The following is a 19,866-nucleotide window of genomic DNA, read 5'->3' on the forward strand; positions in this document are numbered from 1 at the left end:
CTTGGTTTTGTGCCAGTTGTCCCATGCGTTATCCCTGTTTTTCATTTCAGACTTCATGTTTTTTTGTAGCCATGGGGATTGTTGGGCTCTAGTTCGGGAACGTCTTATGGGGTCATGGTAATTAAGGATGCTTAGGAATGTTTTATTAAAGTAGTCAACTGCGTCATCTAGTTTGAGGTATTTTAGAGGTTGCCAATTACAGTCTTTTAAGGATGAGCTAAATGAGAGAGGGTTGAAGTTAGTTTTTTTGCGTATTTGACGGTAAATGATGGGTTTTGGTTTTTAAAGGTGTTTTCTTATTAAGAAGGTTGGGGAGTGATCACTGAGGCTGTCAGATAAGCAGCCTGCTATATATGACTGGGGGCTCTTATTGACTAGTATCCAGTCAAGGGTAGTGTGTTTGTTGGAGTTATTTATCCTAGTAGATGACTGGACTAGTTGGGTGAAGCCATGAAGATTTACATGATGGGTGGGTGGTTGCTAGAGCAGGATTGCCAGTCAGTGTTGAAGTTTCCTAGAATTAAAGTTTCTTGGGGTAGGTGGTGGGTAGTCCAGCTGAGGAGGTTTTCAAGTGGAGGGATGTTGCGGCCAGGTGGGAAGTAGCAACCTATTATGTTTAGGGTTTTATTTTGGTTTATTTTAAGGTTGGCATAAATTATTTCTTCCTTACCTATTTGGGGAGCTGCTAACTTTAAGATCTGGATGTCTAGATGCTGCTTAAATATTATAGCTATACCACCTCCTTTTTTGTTTAGTCGGTCTACTCTTAGTATATTGTAACCAGCAGGGAGGATTTGCTCATTAATAATGTGTGATTTTAACCATGTTTCTGTAAGGATCACTACATCAGGGGAGTAGAAGTCTATGGTGGCATGGAATTCATGCACCTTGTTGCATATACTTCTAATATTTAGGCTTATCAGAAGGAGGTTTGTTGGATTTCTATTGGCTGTGATTTGGGAGATGTGGTTTGTAGTATGATTATGAGGAGAGGGGTTGGAGATAGAGGGATCAGGATTAGGATGGATGTCTCCGTTGAGTGCTAGGTTGGATATGGACGAGATTATTAGTTTTATCAATTTCTGTATATGCTTGCTTATAAGGGAAGTTTTTTGATTGTGTTCTGTGGGCAATAGGTATGGTGGTAGGGTTATGTTAGATTGAGGGGTTGTTTTTAGTTTAGGTATTGTGGTCTCTAGTCTATATAGAGGGTGTATTGGGAAGGTTGTTGACCTGATGAGAGAGTAGTAGAGTAGAGGTGGGATATGAGTGGTGGTGTGTGTGGTGGTACAGTGGTAGTGGTTGAGTGCAGGAATGGTGGAGATTTGGTAAGATGTGATGTATGCAAGGAGTGTACATGCAGTGACTATAGGTATGGTGTGCTTGTACATATTAGCTGAGTAGGAGGGATAGTAGTGAGAAGTTGTAGGAGGAAGTATAGGTGTGGTGATTTTATAGGTTGAAGGGTGGGATGGGTTGCTGTTTGTAATAAAGGTAGGACCACTTGGGGTAGGTGGGAATTGGGGGAGGGAGGGAAGTGTAGCAGGCAACAGATGAAGGAAGACTATCATTAGGTTTATAGGTTATAATGAAAAGGGCTGGTCCTGATTAGGCTGCAATTTTTCTTGTGGGGAGGGGGAGGATCAGAATAGACCAGAAAAGTGGTGGATAGCAATAGTATGATGAAAAGGGCTGGCCCTGATTTCACAGATATGCAAGTCTACAGAAACAATAAGAAAAGGCAGTAGTTACTCTGACTTGCTTGCTTTGCATACCTGTCTTATTGAAATAAAATAAGCCAATTTTACCAAGGAGTTATGTGGAAAATAGGAAGACAAGAATTTATAAGAGAAAAGGTTTACCAGAAGTAGAGAAACAGCAGAGCATACAAATAGTACAGCATCTAAAGACAGATTACAGTTAGAAGTATAGAATGGGGGGGGGCATCAAATATTCTGAAATAAGAAAATCAGTAGGTACTTTGGACTTACTTGTTTTGCATATCTTTCTTTGAAATAAAATAAACACTTGTAACCAGGAGTATGTGGGATTTAGAAAGACCACAAGTTATAGGAGAAAGGGTTTAATAATACTAGAAAAACAGCAGGGCTTACAAATAGTTGAAACAGCTTGCAAAGGGAGACTGCTGTTAGGAAGTACAGTATGGTGAGGGGCAAACTAACGTCTGTGATGGAGTGCTTTACTTAAAAATAGAAATTAAACAAGGGCTAGCAATTAAAGTTTGTCTGGAGAATAAAACATACTTTTTGTATATTTTGAAAATAGCACTCATTCCAAGGTTGCCTGGTTCTGTTAAAGAGCACTGCAGGCCAATAGATCGAACTTGGCTTGGTGGGGATCCAGAGAAAGTAGAATTAAAAGGAGAAGCTGGGAAGAAAAATAATCAATATTAATACAAAATACAGCAACTGTTAAGAAAAAATGCAAAAAACACAAAGCTGATAACAGAAGAGGAGAAAGAAAAGAAAAACTAGGTAATCTATACTCAGATAAATACCTCAGTTTGTGATAATGTGGAAATTAACACAAGTTGTCAGTTATCACATTCAACAGATTAATGCAGTTGCAGATATATAGGAATACTGATACCAATTAATTGGTATAACACATTCTAAACCAATAGGTGAGGGAATGTACACACTAATAACTAGGCATTTCTAAAAAAATGCAATAAAGTGAGCAGCAAAGAAATAATATTCTAACAATAAATGCTCTACACAAGTAAAGCTCTAACAAGTCTATACTCTACAGTATCTGAGCCTACTAATACAATGGCTAAATAAACAGTTTCAAGCACACAGAGTTACTGAAAATACTGTCTTCCATAAAAATACATGTCTAGCTTCATTACACTTTACAATGGTGTAAAGCAACATCAATACATTTTACAAATGAAAAGAAACAAATATGAAAAATAACATTAAGTATGAGCACTCCATCCAAAGAGACAAGCAGCTACACCAAGAGGATTTTAAAAATGGCTCCTGTAGCTTAAGAAAGCTATGCTAGGCTGTAATAGGCCATGAGGGAGAGGGGGAGGACAGAATAGACCAGAAAATGTGGTGGATAACCAATAGTGTAATGGAAAGGGCTGGCCCTGATTAGGCTGCAATTGTTCTTGGGGGGAGGGGGAGGATCAGAATAGACCAGAAAAGTGGTGGATAGCAATAGTATGATGAAAAGGGCTGGCCCTGATTTCACAGATATGCAAGTCTACAGAAACAATAAGAAAAGGCAGTAGGTACTCTGACTTGCTTGTTTTGCATACCTGTCTTATTGAAATAAAATAAGCCAATTTTACCAAGGAGTTATGTGGAAATTAGGAAGACGAGAATTTATAAGAGAAAAGGTTTAGCAGAAGTAGAGAAGCAGCAGAGCATACAAATAGTACAGCATCTAAAGCCAGATTACAGTTAGACATGCAGAATGGGGTGGGGGGGGCAACAAATATTCTGAAATAAGAAAACCAGTAGGTACTTTGGACTTACTTGTTTTGCATATCTTTCTTTGAAATAAAATAAACACTTGTAACCAGGAGTATGTGGGATTTAGAAAGACCAGAAGTTATACGAGAAAGGGTTTAGTAACACTAGAAAAACAGCAGGGCTTACAAATAGTTGAAACAGCTTGCAAAGGGAGACTGCTGTTAGGAAGTACAGTATGGGGAGGGGCAAACTAACGTCTGTGATGGAGTGCTTTACTTAAAAATAGAAATTAAACAAGGGCTAGCAATTAAAGTTTGTCTAGAGGATAAAACATACTTTTTGTATATTTTGAAAATAGCACTTATTCCAAGGTTGCCTGGTTCTGTTATAGAGCACTGCAGGTCAATAGATCGAACTTGGCTTGGTGGGGATCCAGAGAAAGTAGAATTAAAAGGAGAAGCTTAGGTATGAGCACTCCATCCAAAGAGACAAGCAGCTACACCAAGAGGATTTACATATTGGCTAAACCCCTTTACTTAGCACACCATTATCCTGCTGCTACAGTAATCTGCCTGCTACCTATTGTAAATGCTGTCTCTTAAAAGATCTTTGCATGGAAGTTGGCACAGAGCAACTTGGAGTAATGCTAACTACTACTGTAATTTCAACACTTCCAAGATATGATGATGCATTTGCTAAAACTTGGCCATTAGCAATGCAAATCATCTTATCAGTACAAGAAAAAAAAAAGATCAAGGAATAATAATTTTCTGTTGCACAAAGTTTGTATGTCTGTATTACTATTGTGCAAAGATGATCATGACTTTTTAATGATGTTAACTTAACTAATTAACTTTTGTGAAGAAACATACTTGCTCTGCAGCATTTACAGTTGCATGGTGTTACCAGTTTGGTTAATGTATTCTCACCATGTCCATCGCTGTCATTCTGCAGTGCATTGTCCTATGTATGACTTCCATGTTTGTCTTGCCAATGCACGTTGTGCAAATATGAGACAATAGAAGTGTTCAGTCATCCCAACATAATGTCACAGGAATTTTTGATTGATAATCCAGTGGTGTGAAAATGTTAATGTGTATGTCACCCCATTATGTGGAACATGTCAATGTCCCTTACATTATCACAATGTACAATAAGGACAGTCTGTGTATTGCATTATCAATGTATGTCATTACATGTGACAATCATAGTGATTTTACATTGTCCTGTGCACATAAATGCATTTGTTGCACGACCTGATATACACAGTACTATCTCTTCCAAGCACTGCTTTTTTACAAATATTCCAATATCCAATTACATAGAAATACTGTGTATCTGCTCCTGTGGTGCTTCTGACTAGTACATTGCTCTCTAGATTGTGTAAGCTAAATAGGCAGGAAGTTCAATACCCAGCATGGAAGACTTGTGTGTTTATCTCTCTGTGTTAGACTGTGTGTATCCATTTCCCCTGTCTATAATGCATTTAACTGTTGTCACTTCTCCCTTATCCCTAATTTTACAGTAACACCCTCTGTAAAACACACTGATGAGGTCATCCTGACAAAAGTGCAGTCTATCTCCTATGAGTCAGACTTCTCCTGTGGCACTTACAAGTATTACAGTGATCTTTAGATTGAATAAGATAAATAAGTAGGAGGTTCAGAACCCAACATAGAAGACTGGTGTGTGTGCATATGCATGTGTAAGAGAAAGCCAGAGAGAGTGTGTGTATAATTTGGTGGTGTATCTACTTCTCCTAGAATAAACCCATTCCACTGTTCTTTGGTCCCTTATCTCAATTTTACAGTGACATCCTCTCTGAAACACACTGATAGGGACATCCTGACAAAAGTACAGTCTGTCCCCTATGAGTCATACTTTTCCTGTGATACTTTTGAGTGTTACAGTGCTCTCTAGATTGTGTAATCTACTTAGGTAGGCGGTCCAATATGTGTAATGGTAGAATTGTGTGTGTGTGTGTGTGTGTGTGTGTGTGTGTGTGTGTGTGTGTGTGTGTGTGTGTGTGTGTGTGTGTGTGTGGTTGTTTACAGTTAGAACATGTGGTCATTCAACCTATACTCTTGATAGTATTTTAAAATGTTAAAATGACTACACTACCCCCTAGGGCCACCTTTCACATCCACAACATCAGACACTAATGAGGTTATACTGATGGCAGTCAGATTTTTCCTGTGGCACTTGCAATTAATACATTGGTCTCTGAAGTTGGAAATCTATATAGGTTGTTGGTTCAATAGCCGCTATGGTAGAATTGTATGCGTTTGTGGTTGTTTAGAATTAGGGGAACATGTGATCATTCAACCTATACTCTTAATACAATTTTTAAACTAAAAGATGACTAAAGCCTTTCACATCCACAACTTCATTGATACACAAGGTGTAGCTACGCATACTGTTTTTAATGTAATGGTTACAATTTTCTATGTATTATGCAAAGGCAACTCTGTTTATTTAGGCAATGCTATGTCCACAAATGTTTTTTAGTGCTTAAAATAACAGTGTCATGGGTTGAAAGATAGCCAATTAATGTTTTTAGAGGGGAAGTGATGCAAACATTTGTTAAGTGGGAGAGGGGAAAATGTTTACATTCATCAAATATCAGGCTTTTGTGTGGCATCAGTAAGAGCAAACAATTACAGCATTACATTGTCTGTCTACACCACTGGTTCAACTTGGAGTCATTGTTTTGCAAGTGAGCTGAAGCTGTTTGAATGTCAGACATCTCCTGTGGTACCTGCATGTGTAAGAGTGTTCTCAATAACATGTAAACAGCTAAGAAGGATGTTCAACTACATCATTGCTTAACTTTTGCTAGTATGACTGCCAATGCAGACATGACTGTGTTACAAACATATGCACTGGTGACTTTTAATCATGCCTGTAGTATGTCACACTTGGAGTAGGCATTCTTCTGTGTTGTGTGACTTTGATAGTGTGCTTTGTACATGGTGTGACTACATATGTAGGATGCTGGAGTCCAGCTGTTGGTGTGCCCTTCACTCTTAAACTGTGTATACTATTCTGTAAAGACATATATGATGTCTAGCTGTATAGTGTTATTGTGCACTTCAAAAACATTTTAGCATAAATTTCTAGCTTATAAACAGTGGTGATGTCATCCATTTAACTATGTGCTGTCTCACTTGTACATTAACATTGTCATGTGGCACTTGCATTTCAGGCAATGACGTTTAGCTTGTGAAGTTTGATAGTTATTTAAAATCTATCCATTACTACTCAGAGTTCTTTGTACCACTGTTATTGTGACAGTACATGTCAGTAGCACTGTTGTCATGCACGTTTCCTTTGTACACATATAGATGTCGCTTCCTCTTACTATTAACTATAACAATTTGTCACATGCCAATGCTTTTATTGACAGAAATGACAACATTGGTTTCCATGCTCCTTACATAACATATGTAGGAAGTGTTCTCTTCTATCATGGGGGAATGAGAAAACATGCTGTCTTTTGCTGACATTTTACAACAGTCACAGACACACATATCCCTTGCAGACAGAACATGATGTAATGCCTTCCCATAACCACATACATAACACTTGTAGTGCCATTTCTACTATGGTGCATTTATCTTGGGAAATATATATGTATGGTCTCCTGTCAAATGTTCATGTGTTCAACAGCCACATTCACTGCCTTTTAGCATTGTTGGACCTTATACTGCAATGCATGACTGACATGTAGCATGGTAACAATGTATCCATTGACACTGTGACAGACATCCATAATCCTTCTCTTCCCAGAGATTGTTTACCTCACTCACATACTGATGTTGTAATAATTTAGGATAGGTGCTTTGCCATGCTAGTTTTAAAGACTTCCACTGTGGCTCATAGGGTCCATCCAAATATCATTAGTCGGTATAGTCACACTGCATGCTTCTCAATTCCAGACAGGGCCAACATTTTATGAATGTTCTGCCATTACATAAACACCATTGTATGTAGCTGTTTTTTAACCATTTTTATGTTAGACAATGATATATCATTGCAGGTTGTAAATGCAAGGCACTGAAATGTTTATTCAGACCATATCATGCTGTGAGTGATCCTGTTGCACATACAATTGAATATTGGCATTAACAACATACCTACTCAGATATACTGATGTTCATGTCTAGGACAGTGTGTGTTCTACATAACGGAAACAGCATTCTTGTCAAAAAATCAGTCATATTGTAATGCTCAGTGTCATGTGGACAGTAAAATGTGTAGTCTTTTTTCTGGCATTCTGACTATATCTGATTGTTCATATGACATCCATACTTCCTGTATTGACACACACATTCACTTCAATTATTTGTGGAGCTTACATTGCTCTCTGATGTGGCATTGTAGTCAGTCCAGTAGTCTGGAGAGTACCTTGTATAATAAGTAGGGGCTTGAATCTGGTAACATCCGTCTGTCAAACTGCAGTGGCTTTCACACATTACAGCTTTTTCATACAGTGCCATACCAGGTAATGTTGTCAGTACACCTTATATGGTATGATAGTGATGTCCACCCTTTGGGGATGCTCTTTCTTATGGGGCAGATATCTGTATGTTTGTGGCACCCATGACTGCTATGTATCTCTCTGATACCTGCCCGAGCATGTGATCTAAAAGGACATGATGCAAATGCTTCTTATGTCATTCCTTGCTCATATGCATCACCTATTCACAAGACAATTAGGTTCTGTATTACATGTCATCCTCCAGACATATGTTTAATAATGACATTGTTTCCATCACAATATAGGACTTACTGGAAGATGTGCGATTCCATAAACGTGTTTGTCTGTATGGAATGCAGGGTGACCATCAGGAGATGTGATTGGTACTCTTTTACAACACTTTCTATTGTATTGCCGAAGTTGGGCTGTTGTTCTGTTATTGTCCCAAATGATTGCATGTGATCATGTCCAGTATGTCAGACATGTTTGCAAATTGTCAGTGACTCTTGACATATCATCCACTCAGTCTTGTCACTGGTCACTTATGTACATTGTTTGTTATTAGATTGTCATGTGTCATTTACATATATATACCACACTTGTATGGCTATTACATGGTTATGGGTGATGAAACCCTTTCCTGTTGGTGTCACTGTCATTTATTTGCATAAGCATGTCCATTTCTGAATGAAATGATGTTACAGCTGTAAGGTCATTTTGTTCTTGTGTATACATGATGATATATATTACATCTGTTCTGTCAACTTTCATACATCTATTCCCTATATATGCATCCTTATATGTTATGACTGCATTCTATTCATTCATCCCATAATGTATCTTCCATCCTTGCAAACTGTTATCTGAAGTCAACTATTTAATTAACATGCATATCACATCTGCACTCACCTTTGCTGCAATGCAGCTTTATGTCCCTATCCACATTCTTTACCAGCATGCCTGTTATTATTTGTGCACAGACCTGTGGGATTGACATTTACAGTAACTATCATTGCATTAGTCTTGCAGGTTTTGTGTTTGCAATGATTCTTGTACACTTTCATCACATTTGCCTGCAGAATTTGAGTACACTTTAAGCATGTTTGCTCTACAACCTTGCTAACTTATTATATTACATTTTATGTAACAATTTCCCCATTTCACTTCCTCTTCTTCTGTATTATTTCCCTGTACTTGTCCTTAATATGTGTGGGCTACATCGTGTGCTGTTATCTGAGCACTGCCTATATGCGATCCATTTTGTCACATTGTGTACTGTTGCATGCAGTAACCTTTCCATGGCTGCAAACACTATTGTTGGACACTCAAAGTTGCTTGCATCCATGTAGGTGTGATAAGCAGCATGCGTATTCACTACCACTGCTGCTCATCATGCTAACATTGCTAATTGCGTAGGTACCTGTTACCATGTTTGCCAATAAATGTTTAGATTTTTGGGATAGCTGTCATTCATAAGACAGATGCATGATGATCATATTTTCCAAAGTGAGTAATACTATACTTTTCAATATTTGGTTTTAAGCCATGCTGTATCTGTGCTCATAGGTTATTATTAGGCTGTTGATTGGCTAGATCATTTGCAGTCTAGCCACCACATATAGCACATTTTCACCAGGTTTCCACCACAGGGGTTTGCTCCTAAACTCATGTTGTATTTTTGTCATATCTAGAAGCATGACATTATACAGGCATTGAGATGAGAAAAGAAAATCTTGAAAATGCTGTGCTGTTGGCTATATGCTTCTTGAGAGGAAGAGGGCTCTTAAAACACTCTATGTGATCATCTAGCAGCACTAAGTTGGCCTTAGAGAAACTCTTAAACGCAATATAGTTTGCGTGCATTTAGGATTTTGTCATAAAGGTGAAAACCATTGAATGGTCATTAGATCTGGCTAGTAAAAGAAAAACTATAGATGCGGAGCATAATGGCATCATATCTGGAATAAGTATTCCAGTAGATATGAGCCCCTGATGGGGAAGAACACTGTCTGGTACTGAGAGTTAACACTGATGAAATCTATTAAGCATTGTGTGGATTGACTAGTAGCAGTCTAGGTCTTACATTTTATAAATGAATAGTTAAAATCCCCAAGAAGAATAATAATGTTTGTTTCAACAGTGAGGGATGTAAGTTTGTTTAAAAATGTCTTGTAGGTTGTGGGTGCCATGTATGTAGTCTTGTATCCACCTGCAATATTATAAGAGATCTTTTTGATAATTATCTGATATGGAGACCTCTGAGATCATTATCTTGCCATATATACCTAGGTGTATTAGAATTGTGGAGGAATATATATGTACCTGCTATATATGTAGTGACTCTTGGTGCTATCCAGTGGTAGTGTGCTGAGCGGGTATGACTCACTACCTCTATAACCAAGGGTGAGGAGAACAAAGTGAAGCTCAACATATACTCACCTACCCTGTGAGCTTTTAGGTTCTTTTTTCTGTGTAGTTTAATGTTGAAGGGCAATCTTCTCTCGTATCTTCTTTCTGTGTCTCCAGGGGACACGTTTCCTGTCACTTGATGTGTCTTCAGGGGCTTTTTCTGCAGGGGATGAATCTACAAACTTGGTCCTTTTTTCGTTGATAGATAGTGGCCCAAAGAATGGATTAGAAATAGACTTAAGGTAAGATGCTAAAATGCTAAAAAATCTTAGAAAAAAATACCTGCTTTTAAATTCAGTAAGAAGATCAAAGAGTCACACAGTGTGGTTGAAAATGAAGCTTCTTTATTCTGAATTCTGCTCAGAAGTACATGGAGAGTATGAGTTACATTGGATGTTTATTGGAAAACAGATGGGGCTTGCCTCAGCTGAGGACATGCCCCGAGAGTGGTCATGCTCACTGGGGGTGGGTTGTTGGCTGTGCCTCACCTCCAATGTGACTTACAGTCTTATTACAGATTTTGAAAGGCTTAAACCTTATGTTATCCAAAGATCAAAACTAAAAAAAAAAACTAAAAGTAACATTACACATTGATGATATAAGTTAAGACTGGAGCATAAGGGACAAAGTACAACTACTTCTCTGCTTTAGCTTGGAACAAACTTCCTTTAAAACTCAGGAATATTATCTACCCACAGAAATTCAAGGTTGCTATCAAAAACTACCTGAACAGTTCTTGGATCTGTCAATGTTATCACCCTCTATAATTGCCTCCTCAGTCCCATACCCTCCTTTGGAACTAACTCTGTAACCACCCTCCTAGTGTGATCCTTACCTCTCTTATCCTTCTCATACCCAAACCCTCTTTTTCTCTCTTGTCTACTCCCAGGCTAACTCTCAACTCCTCACCACTTCACAACAAATTACTAATCCTCATCTACCTCCGTACTAAGTTCCTATGTAAATAACCTCCTATTCTTCTAGTCCAGTTTCTGTGACATCTCCTCTCTCACCTTTACCATATCCCACACCTACAGGGGTTGTATGGCTTTATTTCAGTTGTACATGATTGTATATACTTTTTCATGTAAATATTCTGCATACCTGCTACAGTGTTCTTAGTGTATCTTTGTAATTTGCTACATAACTTAGAGTGGACCTTCTTTACATTATTCTTTTTGTACCGTTGTACATTTCTGATATTCTGTATCTTTGTACCTACTACTACTACTTGTTTGTAATCACTTGTGGAGCCTCTGCTGAAAAAGGGCTTCCACCCAGTCGGACTAACCAGGTCAACACATGTCAACTAAATAAATAAATAATACATAGGAAATCAGTAAACATTCTGTTTAATAAAGTCATTTATATGACAGTAATTCTGAGCAATTGCTTTTTTTTTTTGTGTCACTGACTAGTTTCTTTCCTTATTAGTAAAAGTGTTGTGAATGGACCCTTTAGTGGAATCTTATTCATTCCATCTAAGACTGTCTAGCTGTAAATAAAGGGGTCATAACTGATTTTAATGTTGCAGTGTTTTCAATGTATCTTCATCATATATGCCAGTGTGCTTCTTGACTTAGGACTACTTAATTAGAGGTCCACCCAGGAACCCTCTCTACCACTCCAAAACTCTTCTTAACACACCAGGTCCACACCCGTCTCTGCTTCAGCTCACTCCAAAAAATAACCCATGGCATGGCCCCAAAGGTTTTTCCTTATTAACTGTTTTTTGCCTTTATACTCATCCCCTCCCTTGGCCACCTTTTTCAGCTTGTAAAGACATGCTCCAAAGACATTGCATGCTAAAACCACTGGAGCACGCATTTAATCATATTTATTACTGGCTTTAGAAGCCAGTCCATCAACACATTAAAGGCAGCTCTACATCACCCCGGGCTACCACCAGGACAGTAGTGAGTTCAACTACAAGTCCTCAGGGGTAATCAAAAAATTCTCCAAGCTAATAAACAGTAAAGTGCCCATCCTAAAGTGGGACACACCAACACCATACTGGAAAGATTTAAATGTAAAATAACCTACTCCAAATAACACACTGGTAGATCTGACAAAGATACATTGAAAGCAACACAGAATTAGAATCAGTTGCAACCATTTTATTTATAGCTCAACAGTCTAAAGGGATAATATTGTAAGAGATCTTTTTGATAGTTATGATATGGAAAAGTTTGAGATCATTATCTTGTCATATATGCCTAAGTCTAATAGAATTTTGGAGAAATTATTTATGTACCACCTCCTGTAACAGAGAAACCATCAATACAGAGTATGAAAGTATGACAGACATTAAATCCTTTTAGGGACAGTGTATTTGCAATGGATTTGTACCCTGTTTCAGTAACAATGCAGGTGCCAACATTTGCTCATGTCTGGAGACCTTCTAGTGAGGGCAATTTCTTACTTTTCCTTTTAAATTCTAAACATTACTACATTTATACTGTCCTGATTTGATTTAGCTAAGTTGATGATGAGGCATAATAGAGGTGAAGAAAGTCTTAGACTGTATACAAAAGCCCTTTAGAGAGAAGTGCAGACAATCCCTTGCAAAGCAGGTTGGGTGTCAACCATATCTCTTTAATTTTCTGACAGAAACTCATTGGAAACACATGGAATAAAACCAGCAACTAAGCCAATTGTTGATGTCTATCATCTTATGTTTACATTAGGAAATAATTCTCATTGACAGTAGGAAACTAGTTGCATGCCATCTTCGGATGCATGCTCTGTGAGTTCCATGATGTCACTCTTCATATAATCAAAAGATGTGTGTCTCAAGTTATTCACACCCTGATAACCAGCGACCATATTATATTTGTGCCTGTGTTGAAAAGAACTGAATGCTCCAGTAAAATGCAATATCTTGGTACCTGAGAGACAACCAATCATCTGCATTTTTTGATTAGCCTGGGGCATTTGTGTATCTCTCTGTGGAGTCACCTATGACTAGGATATTTTCTTGTGTATTGTCTGGCTTGTGAAACCTTAAGGGCCTAGGTGTGTCACTTTGGTGACTGCTCTAACTGCTGAATGGTGCTATATGTGCAGTTAGTGTCATGTCATTGTGCTGCTGAGGAACTTGCTTGTCAGATGTATGCCTTGGGGGCCTTTAAGGCTGATGGAGAGATTTCTTAAGTCCGTAAGCATATGAAGACTTATTGCTTAGCGACTGGCATACTGATGTGAAGTGGGTGTGGGTACTGACACCCTGGTGGAAACTGACAACATATTTTAATGAGAGACTAGCCTCCAACTTTAGTAGGTGTTAACACTTCTCACATGTAGATCCAATGTGCTGTAAAAGTAAGTGGTTGTCTGTAAGAATGAGAAGGTTAGTACATGACCTCAGAATTCCTAGTGCTAATAAGTGGCAACAGATGGTGTTGCTGCATGTAATAGTCTCATGTTTCCAGGAAACGATATGCAGTAGGTAAGTATGTATGTATAAGAAAGACTATAATAAGTGAACCGGTGTATAGTAAGGTGGCCAAATAGTTATATGTATTGTACATGTTTATATTTTACTTAGCAGAAAGTAGGCTTTTATAATCTAAGTAAGTGTTTAGCAGAGGAATTCCCAGTGAATTTGTAGTGTCTAGTTTGGTAGCTAGCAATGTGATTACCAAAAAGTTCAGAGTACAAAACTAGGGGATTACCATTTTTTCCTACGTGATTAAAGATATAGCAAGGTAGGATTATGATAATATAACTATGTAGTTGTGTATCTAGCAGAGGGATGCCTAATAGAGGTATTACCAATAAACTGGGATTAAATGATTTGTCTGTTTTACCTTGTGAACAGTGAGCAGTACCAAGGCATATCCTTGTGCTGCCAGTCTTGATGAGAAGAGGGCATTGCTGTGCTGTGAGAAGGCAGAGAGGGCACAGCTTAGGGCAGCAAGACATTCTTCCATGCAGGTATTAGGTGAAGCCTGCAGCCTGATGCAACAAGATGCTCTCAGTCTATATTACAGCAAGGACAGAGCACTTGTGCAGCCCCGTGTAGGGAAAACAATTTAATGTATAAAGGGATACCAGAAGGAACCACTGAGGCTATAGTCATAGTTTAGAACCAGTGACTTTTGACTATATGGTGCATTGTGTCTCACCCACCCCCTGATGCACTCCACATAGCTCAGGGCAACCCAGCCAAAGGGAGTGCAATGGGATAGATAGCACAGTAATACAACAACCAAGAAAATAGCGAACAGTCAACCAGCAAACTGCTTAAATCTATGACTGCGAAGAGCAGACACTTAAAATGTCAACAAATAAATCTTCTCACAAAATAAAGGTAATTGCAATGTTCCACTTTAAACAAAAAGTACTTGGTACAGTAAGCTGAATCAAATCAGCAAAGTCAGCAATGCAGTAGCTCTAGACATTAAATGAAAATAAAATAATCACTTCTCTGGTTTTGAAGTGACTGGTTTTAAGACAAATACTGCAGATTAAATCACAAATCAGGAGCAGCAACAGTACTAACGTACATCTCAGAGCAGCCAATCTAATTACTTAGTCACTTGCTCTGACTAATTTTCCTATTTTCTTAATTTTTTTGTATTGGCTTATGACATTTATTTCATTAGACCTTTGCAGTTTAATTCTTGTTTAGCTTTTACTATTGTTCTGATAATTTCACTTTTTAATATTTTAATTATTTTTATGAATTTTAATTTGTTTAATATTTTTTGTACATTAGTATCATGCTTAGGTACAAGCACATTAAAATTTTTGAAGCTCAAGCTGAAATTTTTAAACTCACAGATATTTAAATGTTAATGCTGTATTAATTGTTTGACAAAATCAAAAACTCTGACTTTATTATTTCACTATCACTTTACTTGCTGCTACTGTTTTTGTGCTAGTGCAGATTGCTCAGTACATGTTTTTATCTTTTTGATCTTATTTTTGCTACTTCCCTACTTTTGAATATATACTTTGGTAAACTGTCTACCAAGTTTCTTATGTTTTGACAAGTTTCTACTGAAGTTATTGTTTTATCGTTTGGAGCTTTTCTCTCTTGGCCTCTGCTGAAAATAGTCTCTGCCTCAGTCAAAGTATTCTGGTCAACAAATGTAATAAAACAATCAATTAATCAATCAATCAATCAATCAATCAATCAATCAATCAATCAATCAATCAATCAATCAGTAAGTCAGCCAATAACTTGTTATATTACTATATTCCCACATGATATATTTTAAATTCTGTATTAGAATATTTTATGCCTTTTTCATTTAATGATACTATCACACAAGAAAATATTTTGTGAGTGTTTGCAGATAAGCTGGGGCTCGTGAAGGCTTAATGTTTGGGAGAATGAATCATTGCATGTGATCGATTGTTATGAATCAGTCTTACAACTGAAAATGTCAGTTTGAATTGAAGTAAACTCTTATGAACCACAGTGATATTCATCATTTGATTACTGCTGTAGTAGCCTAACTTATATGGGTTATATCCTACTAAAGTTATAACAGCTGGTTTGCTTCCAAAGTTTCAGGACTCCTTTAGCAACCAAAACTGCTAGCTCAAGCTGAGCTGAGTAAAGGACAGGTTTAGGGTCCAAGCCATTCAAAGCTTCCCGCAGCCTAAGAGAGCACTCCTTTGCAGGCTTTAGAGGATTGGCACTTGGCTATTGTTGTTCCATAGTTGGGCACAATAAGTTCCTTTTTCAGGGGGAAAAATAACTTTCACTTTATGTTTCATGACATAAAACAATATTTTTTTTTTTTGTAAAACTTTATCTTTTAGGTTAGGTTTAAATGTTTCATTTGACTGTCATGTGATTTAAAAAAAACTTTTAAATGAGAGCATTAGTTTTTTTACTTTTGTGATAAATAGTTGTTAAATCTTGTTTTAAACTACTTTTTTCTGTAGTGAAACGTGTTATCTGAGGTCAAGGGTAAGTGTGTACAGTGATTTTTACTGTGTTTTATCAAGAAAAACTTTACTGATTTACCACTTAGCTGTTTTACCTGCTATTGCTACTTGGCTTTCCTAGGCATCTGTCACATTTATTGACTTAACCATGGAAATTTTGTTGTTTCTTTCTTCTTCTAGCCACAAAAAGAAGAAAACTGTTAAAATAGTCTTTGCCACTACATCAGGCTGCTAATGTTCCTCAGCTGCAGGCTGGTAGTCTCCTATAGCCAAAGCTGGTTCCTCTGACCTCTCAAATTGTTCCTTGAGTTCTGCTGATGTAGTCCCAACAGCCACCATGGACTTGGGTCAGACACATCCTCTGTGGCTGTTGGAGGGCCCTTGGTGGACAAGGGAGATCCACTCTTTGTCAGTCTTGGGAGAAAGAACAGTAAATATCTCTCTGTTTATCCAGAAAGTTGAGTCCATCACTAGGGAGATTATTGCTGGCAATTCTGCTTCTGCTTCTTCAGAAAGTTCTGTAAAAAAGAAACAAAAACTTTAAACATATGTCTTCTCCTGTCTCAGTGATCATGGATAGGATTAATTTATTGGGTTTAGTGCAGGGTCTTGACCCCTTTTGTTCAGTGGTTTTGGGTAAAAGGAAAATGGATTCCGCATTTTCTGAAGAGATTTAAGGAATTGAACCTCAACATAATTTTGAAGAGACAGAATATGTGTTGTCACCTGAGATTTCTCATTCAGAACCTGATAAGAATGTGACTTTGGCCTGTCCCTTTGAAGGATTCTATTTATCTGAAAATATTTCCAGAATGAATCAGTTGTTTCAGTGGGAAAACAGTGATGCTTCTCAGTCCCTTAGAAAGTATTATGGTTTGCTACAACTGGAATTACTAGAACCTACTCGTATTCCTCCTCTTCTGAAGGATGTTTTTGTTAAAGCCTGCAACTTCCCTGACAGTCAACCCTGCTGCGTCTGAAAAAGGAGCAAGATTTTATACAGTGCCTCAGTCTATTTAAGTTTTTATACACTCTTCCCAGATATGACCCAGCAGCAACTGCTTTAGGAAATCTAACTGCTGCTAAACATTTGGGTAATACAAGTCCCTCTCCTTGTGACAAGGTTGGGGAGACTTTTGATAAGCATGTGGAAAAGGTATATTCTTCTGCAAAACCTGTTCTAGAATTCTCAACTGCTAAGCTCATATGCTGAAGTTTATGCTTGCCAGTTGCAAGAACATGAGGAATATTTTGGCAAGTATTTCTTTTGAGATGAGAAATCTGGTTTGTGTAGCTTGGTCTCTTCAGTGTCTCAAGTGACTACCCATTGTTTGAAACGGTCACATGAATCCACTGATATCACCTCTAGGGCTGCTGCCACAGGTACTCTCATGAGGAGGTTTGCTTGGTTTCATTCTCTAAACCTCCCAGAGAATGTCAAAAATGAAATTTAGAATTCTGTCTTGGATGGAAAGTTAGTTTTTGGATCTTCTGCTGCAGAAGTCATGAATAAGTGTAATGAGATAAAGGGGGAAGGTGATTTAAGGGATCTCTCAGATTTTCAGCCCTCCTTCTCCAAGTTTAAGAATCAATGCTCTTTCTACAACTTTCTTTAAAAAATAAAACAAACAGTCCCAGCAGGCTGATGATAAATACATGTTAAAAAAGCAATGGCAGGATAGTCCCAAAAAAAGCAGGCACCCCAGAACAAAGGACAGTTTAGTAAGTCAGAATGATTGTGTGAGTGATTTCCCTCTGAGCGGTTACACTGACTGTCCCTTTATCCTTCTGCAATGTCTGAACTTCCTTTTCTCTCGTTGGTAACAGATAGTTTAAGACAGCTGGGTTCTGAGTATAATCCATCACATATTGATGGCAGTGAGTCTTTCCCTCATTGCCAGAGAATTCCTCCTTGTCCACCAGACAAAACTCTTCTTTTCCATCCTGTTGTCTAACATATGCTGGCACAGGGGGTGATAGAAGCTGTTCTTCCTCCTCAGTAGGGAGAAGGTTTTTATTGAAGGATATTTCTGGTGCAATTGAAAGATGATTTTTGGGGAACAGTGCTGGATCTTTCCTTTCTGAACCAGTCTGTGAAAGTTTCCAAGGCCAACATTTTGTCACCATGACTTGTGAACATTTATCCTCCATGAGTTTTCTAGTGACCTTAGATTTAAAAGATGTGTATCATGACATTCATATATGTCCAGATTTCAGATGTTTCTTAAGGTTTTCTGTATCTGGATCACATTATCAGTTCTGTGCCTTATCCTTTGGACTATCTACTGCTCCTGTGGTGTTCACAAAGTCTTTAGTCCTCTAATAGTCTATTGCAGACTGCAAGATATTCAAAATTGTCCCTATTTAGATAACATGGTTATCTTTTCAGAGTCATTTTTTTAAGTGGCAGGAATTTCTCATTTGGGTAAAGAGTCCCTCCTACACAGGCTGGGATTACAAGACAACATTCAGAAGTCTTTTTTGACTCTTTCTCACAAGATTTTTTCAGGAATGTCTCCTGGACACCTTAGTTCAAAGAGCTTTTCTTCTAGGGGGAAAAAAGATCTGTACTTAGATCTAGTCCTGAGATTTTCTATTCAGAATTCCATCTCAGCAAGGGAATTTTAGGCATCGTGATACCTCTTGTAAGACTCTACATGAGAAAGGTCCAGTGGTACCTGAAATCTTTATGGCACCAGCATCAACATCCCTTGACTTTTCAGATTTCAGTTTTGTAGTTTGTGAAAAAGGAAATTTTGTGATGGAAACAACAAATTTCTCAGAATCTAGGTCTCCCATTCTCCCCTCCTGCTCCATCACAGTCAATGACAACAGATGGTTTAGTCTTTGCCAGAGAATCAGGGTCAATGGGGATAAAGGTGCAGGGTCTTTGAAACATAAGAGGCAGACCAGTACACATACAGATACACATAAAAGAAAAGTTGACACTTATAAATGGTCTCAATTCTCTCAAACATCTTTGGTCATTGGAACCTTTACAAGTGTTTACAGACAACAACACAGTTATGTGGTACAAAAATAAAAATGGGGAAACCATATGTTACCCTGTGCAGAGTAGCCATGGTAACATGGAATATACCTTTTCAGGACAATCTCACTCTAGAGGCATCTTACATTCCATCAGACCAAAATTGTGCAGCATACAAGATGAGTAGAATCTGGGCAGATCATCATGAATGGGAAGTGTATCATAGGGATTTCCAAGAATGGATTCATCTGTGGGGAATGTCTCAAATAGATCTTTTTTGCTTCCATCTTTAGCAGTCAGTTGACAAAATTCTGCTCCAGGACTCTATACAGAAAAGCCTGAAATATAGATGCCATTTCCTTTCCTTGGATGGGAATGTTCCTGCATGCTTTCCACTCTCTTCACTAGTATCCAGAGTAATTGTGAAGATTCAAAAAGACTTCCCAAAGATCATTGTAGTGACTATCTTCTGGCCCAGTCACAGTGATTCTCTGTTCTTCTGGAATTGTCAGTTGCAATTACCACAAGCTTCCTCACAGACTGGATTTACTTACACAAGACCAGGGTGGTCGAATCATCCTGTCCCCAGACAACTACAACTAATTGTCTTGATAATAGGGTTTTAATACCTTTTAAGG

The sequence above is a fragment of the Protopterus annectens genome, chromosome 1.part2 (genome assembly GCF_019279795.1).
Source record: "Protopterus annectens isolate FY-2018-M chromosome 1.part2, PAN1.0, whole genome shotgun sequence".
Classification (NCBI taxonomy): domain Eukaryota; kingdom Metazoa; phylum Chordata; order Ceratodontiformes; family Protopteridae; genus Protopterus; species Protopterus annectens.